Source organism: Lepidochelys kempii, chromosome 1, assembly GCF_965140265.1.
Source record: "Lepidochelys kempii isolate rLepKem1 chromosome 1, rLepKem1.hap2, whole genome shotgun sequence".
NCBI lineage: Eukaryota > Metazoa > Chordata > Testudines > Cheloniidae > Lepidochelys > Lepidochelys kempii.
The window spans coordinates 132,623,422-132,639,244 of record NC_133256.1 but is presented as its reverse complement, the minus strand read 5'-3'; the positions used below and the strand labels follow the sequence as shown (position 1 = coordinate 132,639,244).

Genomic DNA, 15,823 nt, shown 5'->3' with positions numbered 1-15,823 from the left:
AAAAAAATGTAAAAAAACATTGGGGTGCGGGGTCTGGTCAGGACATAGGGTGAGGGAGGGGGCTCAGGGCTGGGGGTGCAGGGTCTGGGAGGGAGTTAGGGTGAGGGAGCAGGCTGGGGGTTGGGGTGCAGGGTCTGGCCAGGAGTTAGTGAGGGAGCGGGCTCAGGCTTGGGGCAGGAGGTTGCAGTGTGGAGCGCTTGGGGCAGCTCCCGTTTGGTGCAAGGGGTGCAGGTGGGAATGTGGGGGGGGGCCAGGAGCTCCCGTTTGGGGCTCAGGGTGGGGGTGGGGATCTGTGGGGGTGCAGGAGTCAGGGCATGGGGTATGAGGGGGCTGGGTATATGGGGGGGTGCAGGAGTCAGGGCTGGGGTCGTGGGGGGATTTGAGGGGGGGGTGCAGAAGTCAGGGCTGAGGGTGTGCTCCCAGCCCCCTGCCCTGAGCGGCTCACAGCAGAGGGCTGGGGGCGGGGGGTGGTATGTGTAGGGGAACTGCGGAGGCCCTGCCTTTGCTTCGCCCTGCCCTGATTCCACCCTCTTCCCCAAGGCCCCGCCCCCGCCTCCTCCCCCAAGTGCATTGTGGCCCCACTCCTCCCCCTCCTTCCAGGTGCGCCGGCAAACAGCTGTTTGGCAGCAGGAGAAGCGCTGGGAGGGGGAGGGACGTGAACGCGGCACGCTCGGGGGAGGAGGTGGGGGTGGGGGGAGCTTGGCTGCCAGCTCGTGCAGAGCCTGCTGCAGGAGCCCCAGGAGCTGGCAGGACCAAGCTTCTGCCCCCGCAGCTGCCCAGACCTGGGGCCCCCGTCGTTGTGGGGCCCCGTGCCAGGGCACCCTGTGTTTCACTGTAAATCCGCCTCTGTTCTAAAGACAAAACTTGTTTACTGTTTCTGAGAAAGGTTTGTGTACTGCTGCAGAGAACATACCATTAGGTTTACATACATATATTCAGTGCACTGTAACCTAGTAATCCACTGGTACATGTCTTGTGTTTGTTGTGGTCTTGTGCTTTTGGTAATACAACACATATATTACACTATCATTGATACATACCCTGCAGTGCCTTAACAGAATCATGGCTAGCAGTTTGGCCAGTCTGTTGCCCTCTTCCTATTATACACATTCATAAGCTTCCAAAATAGACATGACATTGCTAACACTCTGATTGTTATAATAGAAAGTGTATTGACAATGGATGACAGATCTAGCAGTGTGTTTAATGAAAGGCATGAAGAGGAAGAAAAAAAACAAACACCCTGCTAGTCAGCAGAGCAAATGTGGTATGCAAAATATTCATATTCTTCTCTGTTAAATACATGATCTATGCCTATCTACATCCATGTGCCTTGATGCTATAACTTTATACATTTGGAATAGTGAGACTGCCTGTTCTCTAATAGGATTCCTTCTAGCCCTCGTAGATCCCAAGATATCAGACCTTAAAATCATACCATTGTTATTTATGGTAAAGCTATTTAAGATAATTTTTTAAGAGTTTCCTAGATTGAAAACTATTTGGAACAGGCTGGACTGTGTCTTCCTGTGTGTGTGGAAAGTGCCTAGCACGTTGTGGTTGCTTCCAGAATAAATAGTAAGTTCTTCAAGTGCTTGCTCATATCGATTCCGGTTAAGTGCGTGGGTGCCACATGCATGACCATGGGAAGATTTTTACCCCAGCAACACTCAGTTGTGCCTTCATGGTGCCGGATATATGCCCCAGATGACCCAGCGCCCCCTCAGTTCCTTCTTACTGCCCATGATGGTCGTTGGAACTGTGGAGCACAGCGTAGCTGATCGCCACTCTCCCTAGCTTCCTCTCTTAGTACCTGTTAATAGTTGTTTATAGTTGTTAGTAGTTGTTAATAGTTAGTGTAGTTAGATTAGTGTACTTAGTAGGGTGGAGCGGGGTCTTCTCCCCTCTCCCCTCTCCCCTCTCCCCTGTCCCGGTACCGGGGCCCATGCCGGGGTCTCTGGACTTCAAACCCTGCTCAGCTTGCTGAAGCCGATGCCGACAGGAGACACCCACAGCTCTTGCCTGAGGTGTCTGGGGGAATCCCACCAAGCGGACAAGTGCCGCATTTGCAAAGTCTTCAAGCCAAGGACCAAAAAGGAGCAGGACTTCAGACTCAAGCAGCTCCTTACGGAGGCAGCACTTAGCCCGGTCCCTTCCTCCACACACCAGGACTCGGCGTCATCTTCGGTGCAGAGTGCCCCTGCAGCACCTACTGGTCTGGCACCGCGTTTGGACTCTGCTAAAGACTCGCAGTGTCAGGCCCCCCTGGCACGTCCACCACTGCAGCGCCGGTCCCTGTCTGCAGGCCAGAAGAAGAAGCAGCCCAAGCAGGTGCCGACTGCTTCTTCTTTGTCGGTTCGACAGCCAATGACACTTCCCGCACCTCAGCTGGAGCCACGTCCATTGCTGGAGCACACAGGACAAGTAACGGTTCCTACACCATCAACTCCAGTGCCACAAGGGCCGTCAAGTCCAGTGCATATTAGCTCCCCGGTGCACACTGCAGTAAAGCTAAGGCTGCCCTTCATGCCGGAGACTTTCTCTACAGTGCGGGACTTGATTGCACTCACAGAGCCGACTCCCCTACAGCCAGCAGCACCTCCAGTGCGGGCGGTGCCTTCAAAGGGAAAACTGTCCCTGATACGACTGCCGTCGCCGAGTGAAGCAGGGCAGCACTGGTCCCGGTCCTGATCTTGGTCCCGGCACCTTTCACGGCATCGCTCGCAGTCCTGGAACCGATCCCCTTCTTGGCATCAGTAATGCTCGCGACGCCACTCTGGCTCGCGAAGATCCGAATCGTGGTACAGCCGGTAGCGATCGGACTCTCGGCACTGCTCCCGGTACTGGTCAGAGCGGCGCTCGACCTGGAGCCAATCCTGGCGCCGGTCTCATCGAAGGTCACCGTCGAGATCCAGATCAGGCTCCCGGGACCGATATGACTGCAGGCACCAATCGACATCTCGGTACCATTCTACATCTCGCCACCGGTCCACAGCACCATACAGCACCGGGGGACTCTGGGCCAACACGTTCAGCACCACCTTGGCCATCTCGCTCCGCCTCCACGTGTTCACACTCACAAGATGACCACAACTCCCAGGACCAGGGCAAGGATGGTGCAGGACAGTGGCTGGACGAAGGCTAGGACCCAGGCCAAGGACCTCCACAGTGGTCTTTTTGGAACCCCTGGGCATACCATCAGGCCCAAGGGGTTCCTTCGGAGCCCCAAGTACCGGGGCCACTGTGTCTCTCCTCCTCCTCCCCCCACCCCTCCCCCTGCACCGGGGGTTTTGAGGGGACTGCTCCAGCCCCAACACAGGCCCATGCCCATGCCCCTACCGTTGTAGACCTTGGGCAACAAGTTCCTCCACATGAGGACCCCACACAGGATCCCTTAGTCCCGGGGGTATCTTCCTCGTCCTTGCCTGATGAGGCAGTGGCAGGGACTATGGTTTCAGGCCCTCCTCCTATGGACCTCCGCGCCCACCAGGAGCTGCTCCGCAGGATGGCGTGCAATATGAACCTCCAGATAGAGGAGGTGGTGGAGGTAGAGGACCCAGTGGTCGACATTCTGTCTGCGGAGGCACCGTCCAGGGTGGCCCTCCCAGTCATACGAACTATTCAGGCCAATGCCAAGACAATCTGGCAATCGCCTGCCTCTATTCCACCTATGGCCAAGGGGGTGGAAAGGAAGTACTTTGTCCCCTCAAAGGAGTATGAGTACCTCTACACGCACCCCCAACCATGTTCCCTTGTCGTGGCTTCGGTCAACGAGAAAGAACAGCACAGTCAGCAAGCCCCGGCACCCAAATCAAAGAACGCTAGATGCCTAGACTTGTTTGGGCGCAAGGTGTACTCAGCCGGAGGCTTGCAGCTCAGGGTGGCCAACCAGCAGGCACTCCTGAGCAGATACAATTATAATTCATGGCACTCTATGGAGAAATTCAAAGAGTTGGTTCCACAGGAGTCCAGAGAGGAATTTGAGGCTTTAGTGGAGGAGGGCAAGAAGGTGGCCAGAACCGCCCTGCAAGCCTCTCTGGACGCGGCGGACTTGGCGGCTAGGACCCTGGCCTCAGGCATAGCCATGTGCCACATCTCGTGGCTGCAGGTCTCTGGCTTACCACCAGAGTTGCAGTAGACCCTCCAGGACCTACCCTTTGATGGCCAGGACCTATTCTCAGGCAAAACAGACTCAAAGCTGCAGAGTCTGAAGGACTCGAGAACTATTCTGAGCGCTCTGGGAATGCATACCCCCATAACACAGAGAAGGCCCTTCAGACCGCAGCCTCAGAGGTCCTACCCTCCCCCTCAGACAAGACAGGACTTCTTTAGAAGACGTGGCCGAGGTGGTAGAAGAAGGCAAACTGGCCACCAAGCCAGCCAAGGCCAAGGCCCTCCCAAGCCATCGACTGGGCCTAAGCAGAACTTTTGAATGTGCGCCCGAGGATGGAGCATCAGTCTCCATTCAGGATCCTTCCCCGCCTTTCCAAGATCGTCTCTCCCATTTCCTCCGTGCATGGGTCTCACATAACAGCAGACCGTTGGGTCCTTTGCACGGTGGGAAGGGGTTACTCCCTTCAATCGCTCCTAGCTGTGGGGGTGATAGAGGAGGTTCCAAGAGAGTCAAGGGGCAGGGGTTTTTACTCCCGCTGCTTCCTAATCCCCAAGGCCAAGGGCGGGCTTCGGCCCACATGGACCTATGCGGACTCAACAAATTCATGGTAAAGTTGAAGTTCCGCATGGTCTCTCTAGGGACCATTATTCCTTCCTTAGATCCTGGAGACTGGTACGCTGCCCTTGACATGAAGGATGTGTACCTCCACATTGCAATCTACCCAGCACACAGACGCTTCCTTCGCTTTGTGGTCAATCAACAGCACTTTCAATACACTGTCCTTCCTTTTGGCCTATCTACGGCCCCCAGGGTGTTTACCAAGTGCATAGCTGTTGTGGCTGCCTCCTTTCATTGACAACGGATCCAACTGTTCCCATACCTCAACGACTGACTTATTCGGGGCCGCTCCAGGGATCAGGTGCAGTCTCATGTCCAGCTCACCATGAACATGTTCAATCTACTGGGCCTCCTGCTCAGTGTCGTGAAATCTACTCTGGTACCAACTCAGAGGATAGAATTCATAGGAGAGTCTTAGACTCAGGCCTAGCCTGAGCACTTGTGCCGGAAGCACGCTTCCAATCCCTGGTGAACATTGTCCACAGCCTGCAAAACTTCCCAACCTCGACCATGAAAACATGCCTATGCCTCCTGGGACATATGGCCCCTGTGACAGGGTCGGGCCAGATGGCTACAGGAGAGTAATAGAAGGCAGATATATTAGCCCCAGGTTAAGTAGGTCCCTTTTCCCTGGGTAAGGTAACAGGGAAGGTTCCAGAACAATCAGGAACCTTCTGGAGAAAATTAAGACAGACAGGCTGATTAGAACACCTGCAGCCAATCAAGAAGCTGCTAGAATAAATTAAGGCAGGGTAATCAGGGGACCTGGGTTTAAAAAAGGAACTCACTTCAGTTTGTGGTGCACGTGTAAGGAGCTGGGAGCAAGAGGCACTAGGAGCTGAGAGTGAGAACGCATACTGTTGGAGGACTGAGGAGTACAAGCATTGTCAGACACCAGGAGGAAGGTCTTAGGGTGAGGATAAAGAAGGTGTTGGGAGGAGGCCAAGGGGAAGTAGCCCAGAGAGTTGTAGCTGTCGCACAGCTGTTCCAGGAGGCACTCTAGACAGCTGCATTCCACAGGGCCCTGGGCTGGAACCCGGAGTAGAGGGCGGGCCCGGGTTCCCCCCCAAATCTCCCAACTTCTGGTCAGACACAGGAGGAGTTGACCTGGACTGTGGGTCCACGAAAACGGCCAAATTGAGGGTTACCGTGAAGCTCCAAGGCAAGCAAATCCACCAATAAGTGTAAGACCCACCAAGGTAGAGGAGGAACTTTGTCACACCTCTTGCACATACACACCAGGCTGCAGCTACGTCCACTCCAAATCTGGCTATCAACAGTATACTGCCCAGGTCGGGACAGCTTGAGCACAGTAGTTACAGTCCTGCCAGGAATATTAGCCTCTCTAGACTGGTGGCTGGACCCCAAATCAGTGGGCGAAAGGGTGCCATTTCACGCCCTGCAGCCCTCCGTGTCCCTAGTCACGGATGCGTCATCCCTGGGATGGGGAGCCCACCTTGGGGTCCTCCATACACAGGGGCTATGGTCGGCAGGAGAGTTATCCCTGCACATCAACGTACGGGAACTCAGAGCTGTGCGCTTGGCGTGTCAGGCTTTCCAAGAGCGCATTCAAGGCCGTTGTGTTGCAGTCCTCACAGACATCACAACGGCCATGTTTTACATCAATAAGCAAGGGGGAGCCCGGTTGTCCCCCCTCTGCCAGGAGGCCACTCATCTGTGGGAATTCTGTATAGCCCACTCGATCCATCTGGTGGCGTCGTTTCTCCCAGGAGTCCAGAACACCTGAGCGGACCACCTCAGCAGATCATTTCAGACTCACGAGTGCTCGGTTCACCTGGACGTCATCCACTCTGTCTTCCTGAAGCGGGGCTTTCCCCTGATAGATCTATTCGCCTCTCACGAGAATCGGAAATGCCAAGTGTTCTGCTCTCTACAACGATGCTTGGGAGTCACCTAATTGGAATCGATATGAGCAAGCACTCGAAGAAGAAAAGACGGTTACTCACCTTTGTAACTTGCTCTTCGAGATGTGTTGCTCATATCCACTCCAAACCTGCCCTCCTTCCCTTCTGTCGGAGTATCCGGCAAGAAGGAACTGAGGGGGCGCTGGGTTGGCTGGGGCATATATCTGGCGCCATGAAGGCGCCACTCCAGGGTGTGCTTCAGCCGACCCACCGAGTGTTGCTGGGGCAAAAATCTTCCGACGATTGTGCACGCGGTGCGCACACACCTAATTGGAATGGATATGAGCAACACATCTCGAAGAACAACAGTTACAAAGGTGAGTAACCGTCTTTTTCTAAAATCCAGCGGCAATGATTCTCCTGTCCCTCCAAGGCCTTTACATCAGGACTTAGGGTACTAAGAGTCCATGACTTTACAAACAGAGGTATGCAAGGAAACAGTATCATTAACACTTCTTAAAAAACTCTCTCTAAAATCATTTCCAAAATTGTTAAAAATCATGATATATACAAGCTATATGAGGACGTGGTATCGTACGGTCACATCATTTCAAATGTATTCCAATAAAAACCTTTATGTTAGACTTCACCATCTATGGTATATAGAGATGTATGATTGTGTTTCACATATGGATACATGTTATGATTTATCATAGACTTAAGTCACAAAAAGTTGTGCACGTGAAGATTTATTCTTAAATCCTTCTCCGAATACTCTCAAAGCTTATTAATCTTTCCTTGAGCTTCCTTATTTTTCAGCCAACATGCACACATTCAGGGAACAGTGGATATCTTGTGCAAATGACAAGTTCCTCCACCCACCCCTCAAGGAAAGGTTTTCAGTGACATTAGGAGCCAATAGGTGCAGTTCTACCTGTTTATTGTACTTTAAAAAATGGAATATTAAAATGTCCCTGAGAATAGAAATATGTGATGTCATTTTTCTTTTACCTGGCTACCAACTGATTTATGACAGACTCACTTTTCTTTGCTATATATGTTTTCAGCTGTGATTGGAAACTTTTGGGTAAGAATTTAGCTAAGAGATTAGAAGGAATATTGGCTCAGTGTTAATGCAAGGGATATGCTGTTTTTAAGAGGTGGGTATGTTTCAGAAAATAATTTCCATTTAAAGACGTGGGGGCATTTTTTGGCCACATATATCTTGGTTATTTTTCCTGTGAGAAGGAGGAGGCAGTAGAGAACAAGGGAAATGTCTATATAGATTTAATCAAAACGAGCCTCCAAAATATAACCACATTCCTTAATGGATTTTGCTGACCATGTACTTGAGTATGGATTTCAGTTTGGACCTGTGGGATGGAAAACTTTACACATCCCTCAATAATTAAATAGACAAGCTTCATCTGCAAATAAATTAGTGGGTTTCATAGCATAGTATGTGAGAACAACTTCAGCATTTTATTCTCATGCAAATTATCCTGAGGCTACTACAACTGGTGCATGCACTGGACCAGCCTTCCACATCTATGCTTTTAATGCCAATGAAAAATTTCTGGACTCTGTTTTAGCCATAACATAGCAATCTCTTTGTTTTCCTCCTCCAAAGGCAGACAAAACAGAGTTTGCCTCATTTTCCACTTCTCTTAAGAGTTGAGTATCTTGTATGAAACATCAGGGAAAGGTAATAGGGTTGGGCACTGAGAACTGCTAATTACTATTAACATTGCACTACTTACTACATTGGATGTTGTGGATAATTTCCCTGACATTTTTGTACTTTGCATTAAAGATGATGAAAGTTTGGGGTTTCCAGCTACAAAGTGAACCAAATCTAAATTACCTCTAAATAAAAATAGTTCCTTAAGACCATTTATGGTTTATCATGTTTAAGTAGTCATTATAGAGTAAAAATATTTGAAAATGATAGATTTTTTGTTTGAAGTTCTCTTTAGATAATGGTTTTTAATAGGGCTATTGATTAATCACAGCTAACTCACGCGATTAATTCAAAAAAAATATTCATGATTGAAAAAATTAATCATGATTAATCGCAGTTTGAATCGCATTGTTAAACAATAGAATACCAACTGAAATTTATTAAATATTTTTGGATGTTTTTCTACATTTTCAAGTATACTGATGTCAGTTACAACACAGAATACAAAGTGTACACTGCTCACTCTATATTACTATTTTTATTACAGATATTTGCAGAGGAAAAATTCTAAACAAAAGAAACAGTATTTTTCAATTCACCTCATACAAGTACTGATGTGCAATCTCTTTATCATGAAAATGCAACTTACAAATGTAGATTTTTTTTGTTACATAACTGCACTCAAAAACAAACAATGCACAACTTTAGAGGCTACAAGTCCACTCATTCCTACTTCTAGTTCAGCCAATTGCTAAGACAAGCAAGTTTGTTTACATTTACGGAAGATAATGCCCACTTCTTTTTACAATATCACCAGAAAGTGAGAATAGGCATTCACATGGCACTTTTGTAGCTGGCATTGCAAGGTATTTACGTGCCAGATATGCTAAAATTCGTATGCCCCTTCATGCTTCAGCCACCATTCCAGAGGACATGCTTCCATGCTGATGATGCTCGTTAAAAAAAATAATGCATTAATTAAATTTGTGACTGAACTCCTTGGGGGAGAATTGTATGTCGCCTGCTCTGTTTTACCTGCATTCTGCCATATATTTCGTGTTACAGTAGTCTCGGATGATGACCCAGCACATGTTCATTTTAAGAACACTTTTGCTGCAGATTTGACAAAACGCAAAGAAGGTACCAATGTGAGATTTATAAAGATAGCTACAGCACTCGACCCAAGCTTTAAGAATCTGAAGTGCCTTCAAAAATCTGAGAGGGACGAGATGTGGAGCATGCTTTCAGAAGTCTTAAAAGAGCAACACTCCAATGCGGAAACTACAGAACCTGAACCACCAAAAAAGAAAATCAACCTTCTGCTGGTGGCATCTGACTCAGATGATGAAAATGAACACGCGGCGGTCCACATTGCTTTGGATTGTTATCGAGCAGAACCCGTCAGCATGGGGACACGTCCTCTGGAATGGTGGTTGAAGCATGAAGTGACTTTTGAATCTTTAGCGCATCTGACATGTATATGTCTTGCAACGCCAGCTACAACAGTGCCATGAGAACTCCTGTTCTCACTTTCAGGTGACATTGTGAACAAGAAGCAGGCAGCATTATCTCCTGCAAATGTAAACAAACTTGTTTGTCTGAGCGATTGGCTGAACAAGAAGTAGGACTGAGTGGACTTGCAGGCGCTAAAATTTTACCTTGTTTTATTTTTGAATGCAGTTTTTTTTTGTACATAATTCTACATTTCCAAGTTCGACTTTCATGATAAAGAAATTGCACTACAGTACTTGTATTAGGTGAATTGAAAAATATTATTTATTTTGTTTTTTACAGTGCAAATATTTATAATAAAAATAAATATAAAGTGAGCACTGTACATTTTGTATTCTTTATTATAATTGAAATCAATATATTTGAAAATGTAGAAAACATCCAAAAATACTTAAATAGTATTCTATTATTGCTTAACAGTACGATTAATCGTGATTCGTTTTTTTAATCGCTTGACAGCCATAGTTTTTAATCAATACTAAGCCGTGTGACTACACATCTGTCGCCTGATGTTTATTCTGCCATCCTCTCCCCAAAGAAAGATGCATGTGCAGTGGAGTGTCTTGTTTTCATAGTGTGTATCTTTATATCTGTTGCTATGTGTTTATGTTAGAAAAGACAAGGTCAAAGAACTGAGCCTTGCATTTGCAACAGAAGATGATGAGGTTTGTGATGATTCTTAGTTCTTGGGGGACTTCATTTCAGTCTCAGATGCTGCTACACCATTGCACTATATAAGAGTTGCCTCTTGCAAGAGAGAATGATGATTATCCTTTTTTGGAAGCCTTAAAATATTGAGAGAGAGAGAGAGAGAGAGAGAGAGAGAGAGAGACTCTTTGCTCAGACCACCAAGGTATCTAGATTTTTATGTTTTTATGGCCCTTGATTCCAGTGGGAAGATAGGAATGGATCCTCAGTAGAACGGTTCATTATTAGTAGTAGTAGTATTTATAATGCAGCCATCCTAGCAGTATCTGGGTGGCATTACATAAATGTAGAAGGACATCAGTTCCCTCAAGGCAATGAACAAGGCTCCTTAATGGCATTTCATGTTTGCTCTGGAACCTGAAATGGTATTTTTGAACTAGTCTGTAATAGATAAGCTTAGTGGATTTTCAAAGCTTGGGATCTGATGCCTGTAGTGTCATTGTTTTAGCACATCTTCTACATTGTGCTTTATGGCAAGATTTGTTATGATTCATTTTTCTTAATCGTTCCTTCACCTAGTTCATAACCTGTAGAGGATATTATTACAGGGATTCCCATTACCCCATTCTCCTTTAATGATACAGATTCTTCTTACTATCTCTTTAATACCCCATAACCTGCCTTTCTTTCATATAGTGTACCTATGTCGTACTTATTTTGCATGTTTTTCTTTAAAAGCCTTCCTCAGAATGAAACAAAGAAAAGAAAAAATACCTTTGAAACATCAGGCATGAAAGCATATAATCGTCTAATTACTTATCGTGTGTGACAATGTGTTTTTCCTGTTAATTTAACTTTAGGAACTGTAATATATCCAGGATTGCAATGTTGGAGAGAAGCTAATACAGCAGGAACCATTAAAATTTTGCTAATTACCACTAGCAGTAGTTAAATTCATCAAAATACTTTATGGTTTCTTCTTCGACTGATGGTCCCTATTGTATTCCACTGAGGGTTTACGCATGCGCACCATGTGTCTGGAGCCGGAGTTTTTTAAAGTAGTGCGCTCTTGGCTTGCCTCATGGTTTCATCCAAGATGATAAAGGTCAGAGCAGACCGACTGCATCTCCAGTTCCTTCTCACCACTGCATGGTCTAGGCTGGAACTATTAGTGTCCTTCTGCATGTGACACACTTTAAAAATATACAATTGTACAGTTTGTTTTAAAGTTTTTACTGTTTTTATTGTAAGTTTTAGTAGTTTGCTATTTTAGGATTAGGATGGAAGTTCCTTTTTGGGGAGTTTTGTTCCCTATGAACCCCCTTAAACTACGGAATCCAAGGTCAGCACCAGCCGTACCACCACTGTGGACCCAATTCTGGGGCCTAGTCAGGATGTCAGGAAGCGTACATATAGCATTGTAGTAAGTCTTCCTCTAAGCCTAAGGCCTAGTCTACACTGGGGGGGGGGGGATCGATCTAAGATACGCAACTTCAGGTACAAGAGTAGCGTAGTTGAAATTGACGTATCTTAGATCGACTTAGAATCACTTACTTGGCGTCCTCATGGCGCGGGATCAATGGCCTCTGCTCCCGCATTGACTCTGCTTCTGCCTCTCACCCTGGTGGAGTTCCAGAGTCGACAGCAGAGCGATCGGGGATTGATTTATCGCATCTACACTAGACGTGGTAAATCAGTCCCCGATAGATCGATCACTACCTGCCGATCGGGCGGATAGTGTAGACATGGCCTAAGAAAGGAGAGAGTCCTTCAGTGAGTTCCAGTCATGGGGACGGAGCACACCCTAAAGCTCACAAACACAAAAAGAAGCCACATAAATTGATGGATCCACTGATACTGAGTGTAAACCTGCACACACAGTCAACATTGGCATCCCTCAGAACTAGAGAGTCATCCACTCCTGGGAAGACCATTGCGTCCATTCTGAAAAAGTGCCCTTGATTCCGGAAAGTTGGGGAAAGCACCAGAGCCCAGGAAGCATTTGCCCTGGGAGAGCCAAGATCCCCATGCCTTCCGGAGCCTCTACTTTCAGGGAGACATTATCTCCAGGACAAGACATGCTACATCTGAGGCACTCTTTAACCCCCTGATTTGGCAGCGTACATGCTTCCGCTGGCTTCAGTGGTACTGCCGATGGATCTGGTCTCCAAGTTATGTCTTCAGTGGACTCGGACAAGAGTCAGGGATTATCCGTCCCTTCCTACCACTACAACTACCAACGGAGGCCTTCTACATCATGACAGTATCCTTCACTCCAGCCACCATGGAGCCACTGGTTTCCTGCACTGTGGGACCCTCCTCAGCACCCTCCAGATCTGTAATCCATAATCTGGCCCTATGGGGGATCCTGGCCCTAATACTCTCCCTTGGAACCCATCTGTTCCATAGGGAAGGCTTTGCCTATTTCACCATCTGGGGTGCCTTCAAGTAGATGTTCGGGTCCTGTAATGGAAGATGAGTCATCCAGTCCGGCTCCAATAGGAGCACAAGAACAGGAAAGATTCTTGTGGTCCTGACCTGATGTGGTAGTGGCTTCAAGTCCCCGCCATCTCCTACTGACTGCCGCCAATTCCAGGATCTCCTGTGTAGAATGGCTGGAGAGATTCACACTGACTTGGAGGAGCTCCAAGTCACTCAGCATAAGCTGCTGGGTATACTTCACTCATCGGTACCAGGCAGAGTCGCTCTACCAATCAGTGATGCCATCCTAGAGCCAGCTTGCATGATTTAGCATATGCTGGCGATATGTACACCTATCCCAAAGGGGGCAAAAAAAAAAAAGATACTGTGTACCAGGCCAGGGGTCTGAGTTTCTGTTCTCACACTCCCCACCAATTCATTTGTGGTCCAGCCAGCGATAGAATGGGCTAGGCATCAGCATCCACGCTCCATCCCATCTGATCAGAAGGGCAAGCAACTGGACCTTTTAGGCCACAAAGTCTTCTCTTTAGCCAAACTTCAATTCAGGATTTCGAATGATCTGGCATTACTTGTCAAATATAATTTCCTGAACGACAGCAAATTGGAGGACTTTGCTGAGAAACTCCCACAAAAGAACTGAGCCTGTTTCTAGGCAGTAATTGAGGAGGAGAAGCTGGTAGTGGGGACGTTGGTCCAATCAGCAGTAGATGTGGCAGATATCTCATCATCCTCAGTGGCCATGGGCATTGTCATGAGGAGGGAGTGGACTCACAAAATACCACTGAAGACTTCCTTTTTGATGAATCCCATCTTTTCAACTAGAAAATGGACAATTCCCTCCACAGCCTCAAGAATTTGAGAGCTACATTCCGTTCCTTGGGTATTTACACACCAGCACCAAAACATAAGTTCCACTGCTCACAGCCTGCACAGCGTTACAGAACCTCCCAGTTTTTCCATCAATGGCCTTACAAACCACCAAGGAAGAGTCAAAAGACTCAAAGGTCTCGTCCTCCAGGATCACCCTCACAATCTTCCTCCTCCCAGATGCAACTCCCACAGAAGAGATATTTCTGAGGAACCCTAGAGACCCATCAACGACCTTGCCTGCTGCCATACCATCACACCACTTCCTTCAGGGATGGGCTGGCACTCTTTTTTACCAGCTTTGAGTGCAATAACAATGGACAAGCGGGTGCTAAATGTCATCCATTGTGGCTATACAATGAAGTTCATTATGCTGCCACAACCCCTTCCCCAATCCCTCCTCAAGCACCACTCTCACAACAGCATCCTCACCCTGGAGGTGGACTCCGTATTACAAAGAGGGGCAATAGCGTGGGTTCCTCCGGACTATCAAGGGGGTTCTATTCAACTTACTTCCTGATACCCAAAAAAAGAAGGGTGGATGGAGACCAATCCAGGATCTCCATTATCTCAGTTGCTTCATCCGCAAACCCAAGTTTCGTATAGTCACCTTAGTAGCCATCATCCCGTCATTAGAAGAAAGCATGTGGTTTACAGCTTTCGATATGCAGGACACTTATTTTCACATAGACATCCATCTGGCCCAAAGACAGTTCCTGAAGTTCACGGTAGTCCCTCAGCACTTTCAGAACAGGGTCCAGCCATTTGAACTCACCCCTGCTCCAGCATCAATGTTGAAAAATCAACTTTGGACCCCACATGGTCCCTAGACTTCATCAAAATTGCAAGTCATCCTCTCGAGTAGCAGGAAAGGGTCCACTAGGTTCCTAGTTCCTACCATGCCAAATGGAACTGCTTCACCTTCTGAGCCCAACAGAAAGTGCTTTCCCCAGAAGAAGTGGAGATTTCCCTTCTTTTGGATTACCTCCTGTCCTTGAAGGCATCGGGTCTCACCCTCAAGTCTCTCAAGGTCCACCTAGCAGCAGCTATTAGCACCTTCCACCCCACTGTGGGAGGACACTCTGTATTTATACACCTATTGACTGCTTGGTTTTGGAAAGGCCTCATCAGAACCTTCCCACCCATACAACCTATCACCCCCCCCCCCAAGTGGGATCTTAACCTAGTTCTGTTGATACTAATGAAACTTCCCTTTGAGCCACTGGCTTTGTGCTCTATGTCCCTCCTTTCCATGAAAGTCACCTTCCATGTGACTATCACTTCAGCGAGAAGGGTAGGTGAACTTGAGGCCCAGATGGTGGACCCTCCTTTCACTACTTTCCATAAGGATAAGGTCTCCCTGCACCTGCATGCCAAGTTTCTGTCAAAGGTCGTATCCCAGTTTCATCTGAATCAACCCATCCACTTACCTGCTTTCTTTCTGAAGCCTCACACTTCGGAAGAGTAACGGCGACTTCACTCCCACGACATCTGTCGGGCCTTGGCCTTCCACCTGCAGAGAACAAGACCAATCAGGAAATTTTCTAAATTGTCTATTGCAATAGCTGAGAGTATTAAGTGGCAAGCAGTCTCTACACAGAGAATCTCCAAGTGAATTTCAGGGTGTATTACACTCGATCAGTTGTCGGGAGTGCCTCCCCCGCCAGGTGAGGGCCCATTCCATGAGAGCCCAGCCTTTGACCATGGCCACCCACCATGATCTGTGGTCCCTATCTGTATTCCACTTCCTGCCCCCCATCTCCTCTGCTGCGGAACTCTTTGATTCATGGTGGAGAAGGAACTGGAGACATGGGGTTGGTTCGCCCCGCCCTTTATCACCTCAGACAAAACCAGGAGGCAAGAAAAGGATGCATGCATGGACCAACAGACACTACTACTGTGAAAATCTCCAGTTCCAGATGCATGGTGTACATGTGTAAACCCTCAGTAGAATACACATAGGGACCACACATCTCAAAGAACATCCAGTTACAGGTAGATAACCTAATTTCCCAATCTAAGTATAGAGAATGCCACAACTACCTAAGTGAAAGTAAATACTGGAGTGCAGTAAAC

At 47.7% G+C, this 15,823-nt stretch overlaps 1 protein-coding gene across 4 annotated transcripts in view; it reads left to right on the top strand.

Annotated features, from left to right (window-relative positions):
* Positions 1 to 15,823, top strand: part of ARHGAP6 (Rho GTPase activating protein 6) — a 500,241-nt gene that overhangs the window by 472,462 nt on the left and 11,956 nt on the right. The gene's annotated exons all lie outside the window — the stretch shown is intronic.